We start from the raw sequence: 4,609 nt of genomic DNA on the forward strand, positions 1-4,609 counted from the left end.
CACAGCTCTGTGCGCCTTGGATATGTGCTGTGGTTTGTTGTAATGCTCTTATGTTTACTGTATTGAAAGTGTTTTGCATAGGATGTGTGCAGTGCCCAGTAGTGCAATTTTCTGTATTTTATATATACTTGCAAGTCCTGGTGTTTTTGTTATGTATTTGTCTGAATACTTTTTTATTATACTTAAGGCACCTACTATGATAGGAATTGTTTCTGTTTTTAGATTCCACATTCGAGTTACCTCCATTTCCAGGTCTTTGTATTTTGAAAGTTTCTCCATTTCTTTTAGAGAAACGTTGTCATTTACTGGTATTAATACATCAATTAGAAAGCATTTTTTTCTTCATGATCATTGACAACTATATCTGGTCTATTGGCCTTATCTGTGTGTATTGGCATATCCCATAGTGTGGTTGCTTTCTCGTTTTCTGTGACCTTTCCTGGCATGTGCTTATACCATCTTTTTTCTGTTGTTATTCCATAGTGTTGGCATAGCTTTCAGTTGTTATTATTATTATTATTATTATTATTATTATTAAGGTGATGAGCTGGCAGAATTATTAGCATGCTGGGTGAAATGCTTAGCTGTATTTCACCCATTGCTACATTCTGAGTTCAAATTCTGCCGAGGTTGCCTTTGCCTTTCATCCTTTCAGGGTCGATAAATTAAGCATCAGTGAACCACTGGGATCGATGTAATCAACTAGTCCCCTCCCTACAAAATTTCAGACCTTGTTCCTTTAATAGAAAGGATTATTCTTATTATTACTAAGGTGACAAGCTGGCAGAATTGTTAACATGCTGGACGAAATGCTTAGCTGTATTTCCCCCATCGCTATGTTCTGAGTTCAATGTCTGTCAAGGTCGATTTTGCCCTTCATCCTTTCAGGGTCAATAAAATAAGTATCAATTGAGTATTGGGGTCAATGTTATCGATTATCCCCCTCCCCCATATTTCAGGCTTTGTGCCTATACTAGAAAGGATTATTATTATTATTAACAAGAACAATAATAATATGTAGAGAGATAGAATTTGACCATAATGATAAGTGATATGAACATGAATCTAGCAAAGTGCTAATTAGTAAGAAATATAAGACATCATGGGATTTTAACAAACTGTAATAGAAGCGAGAAAGCCTGATTGGAATAAAGGGAATAGAAGGGGCCAGGTAATTGATTTTGCAGTCCTAAATGATGAAAAAGTCAGTATGAGAAGTATAGAGAAAATAGTAAAATACCTGGATCTAGCCATTGAATTAAACAGGCTATGGTAAATGCAGGTAAAATGTATCCCTGTAATTATAGGTTTATTAGAAAATATTCCTAAAGATTTGAACAAATGAATAGAGGAAATAAGTATAAAGCCTAGTTTAGTGCAGCTCCAGAATACAGTGTTATTAGGGACACCTAGGATACTTAGAAAGGTTCTTAGCAGTTAAAAGTTAATTGTTGTAGCCTGTCATTAGGAAATTTTCTTTTTCAATAGTTTATCCTATTGTGTGTGAATGAAATAATAATAACAAGACAAGGTACCTGAAAAATCTTGAAGAACAAACAATCGTTGAATGGATCAAATCCAAAATATGGACATGAATGAATGCAGTCATCATCCTAAGATTCACAATAGTAAAGATAATGACAAAATAATTTGGTAGGTTCAGTCCCACTGCCTGGTACTTTGGGCAAGTGTCACCTACTATAGCCTTGGGCCGACCAAAGCCTTGTGAGTGGATTTGGTAGACAGAAACTGAAAGAAGCCATATATATATGTGTTTGTGTGTCTGTGTTTGTCCCTCCAACATTGCTTGACAACCGATGCTGGTGTGATCAGCAAGATAGGTCGATAGAATAAGTACTAGGCTTACAAAGAATAAGTCCTGGGGTCTATTTGCTCGACTAAAGGTGGTGCTCCAGCATGGCCGCAGTCAAATGACTGAAACAAGTAAAAGAGTAAAAGAGAGTAAAAGAGATGAACACGGCCATCAAATTGAAATGAAAATTGAAAATGAAATAAGCATCGCATCCTTGAACAAGGTACTCTATGCTGTTACTACAGTCTGCACCAAACTGTGTGGCGTAAAACAGAGAAAGAGAGTGGCGAATTCTCATAAAAGACTGATGTACCAAGAAAAGAATCGAGAAACAAATCATTGATCTCAATATGATATACAAACATTGATTATCTTAAGCAACACTCATGCTATAAAGCCATCTAAGAAGAGAAAGATGATGTGGAAGTATGATTTGAAGTTAGACATCACGTTGCTGAAGCAATGGAAAAGTTAAAGCAAAAAGCGTAGACCAAACCTGCACATATGCGCCACTTTTGAAAATGATCCAGGTTCTTTGAAGATAGTAGCATGTTTGAAAATAATCCAAAGAGATTCTAAAGGCATATTGGAAAGAACACCATCAAAATAGAAGTTGCTTCAGAGCATGAATTATTGTAGTTCAAGGGGAAAATTTGGGCAGATGAAAGGGAGCACAACTTTGATGTGCCATGGATTAATAGACAAAAAGAAGACACTGAGGTTATAGAGGAGCAAATATGGGAAGTGACAAGTGTAGAAAATACCAAACTAACATGAAAAAAATCCAGTAAATGGAAGTCACCTGGCATGGATAACATCCCAAACTATCAGCTTGACATGTTTATAAACTCATACAAGAAACTACCTTGTTACAATGCAATTATGAAGGAACTGCAGACAACCCCAGGATGGCTAGACAATGGTATCACTTTTTCACTCCCCAAAAATGATGAAACAAAATACTTTAAAAACTATACGTCCATAATTTGCTATGCAACAATGTACAAAACCCCAATATCTCTGATGTCCTGAAATAGGAAAATTTTGTCTCAGATACAAGACGAACGCACATCATCGCAAGGAATGCACAGAAAGACAGTTTTGTCTACTTCACTACATCACCAGAACCAAACCCAGAGAGAGAGAAGTCCAGGAAGTAAGTTTAGAAATAAACTAACAAATAAACTTAGCCCCTGGCTGGAACCAGTAAAAGATAAAAGTTAAAAGATGTATTTAAAAATCAGTGTGTTGTGGAAGGTTATAGCAATGTAGATCGAATATTAAATGTCAATAATAACAATTACAGAAATATTGACATGTTACCTCAGAAACATTTAATTAGTCTTGATATTTCTAGTAAAATACCTTGTGGGTATGTATATATATATGTCTGTGTGTGTATATATATATATGTCTGTATGCATACATACACATATATTTTACAAAATATATGTCTGAACATAAATATGTGTTTGTCCATTTAATCAAGTGTGTATATTTTTTAAAATCTGTATTTGTTTTTCTCTGTATATATGTATATGTGGATGTGTTTGTATATTAACCAATGAATTGATGTGTCTCTATTGATCTACTTGGATATATGTGTGGCAAGTCAAGTATTCATGTGTGTGTCCATGTGTTTGTGTGTGTGTGTGTGTGTTTGTGTGTGCGTGTGTGTACAAATTTATGTTTTTGAATGCGTAATGTTTCATATCTATTTTTTTAATTCTATTGATTTGTCTAATTGTGTAACCAAAAATTTGAGAGAGATGGAACATGTGTAAATTCATGTAAGTGTATCAGTTAATACGTATTAATGTATGCCTATCGATACATGTACATCTGTATGAATGAAATTTTGTATATCTGGCATGTGTTTGTTTATGTATGAATGTGAACGTTTGAGTTCCTGTTCTTGTACATTTACATACATACATACGTACATACATACATACATACATACATACATACATACAGAGGGAGACAGACATGCATACCTACATACATAAAATATTATGAGAGAAACGAAATGGAATTCACGAGATTCTTTATTATTCACTACCATCATGTCGACCCATCATGCACTGGTACCTCATGGGTGAGATGCTATACAAACAGTTGTCGTGCATGAATTCCTCACGAAGACGAGTAACACACTATAACTACCAAAATGTATCGAAATAGAAATAAGTGAAACCAATAATAATTGATACACTTGGCTTTGTGAGTAAATGTCTAAGTGACAATCTGGATAAGTTAGTGTTTCCAGAAAAAGAAATCAACCAACTAGCACATTACACGTACAATCTGTAAGTGGAACAGTATAATTATGCAAAACTTTTCTCAAGTTCAAAATATGACATTATTCTTTTTTTTTTGATTATTTATATTCCAATGATAAAGGTGGTGAGCTGGCAGAATTGTTAGCACACTGGATGAAATGCTTGGCAGTATTTCGCCCCTTCTGAGTTCAAATTCCGCTGAGGTTGACTTTACCTTTCATCCTTTCAGGGTTGATTAAATAAGTACTAGTTACACACTGGGGTCGATGTAATCAACTTACCTCTTCCTTGAAAATTTCAGGCCTTACTCTTTACTTTTTTACTCTTTTACTTGTTTCAGTCATTTGACTGTGGCCATGCTGGAGCACCGCCTTTAGTCGAGCAAATCAACCCCAGGACTTATTCTTTGTAAGCCTAGTACTTATTCTATCGGTCTCTTTTGCCAAACCACTAAGTTATGGGGATACAAACACAAGCACACAAACATACACACACACACACACACACACACACA

The sequence above is a fragment of the Octopus bimaculoides genome, chromosome 4, assembly GCF_001194135.2.
Source record: "Octopus bimaculoides isolate UCB-OBI-ISO-001 chromosome 4, ASM119413v2, whole genome shotgun sequence".
Taxonomy (NCBI): domain Eukaryota; kingdom Metazoa; phylum Mollusca; class Cephalopoda; order Octopoda; family Octopodidae; genus Octopus; species Octopus bimaculoides.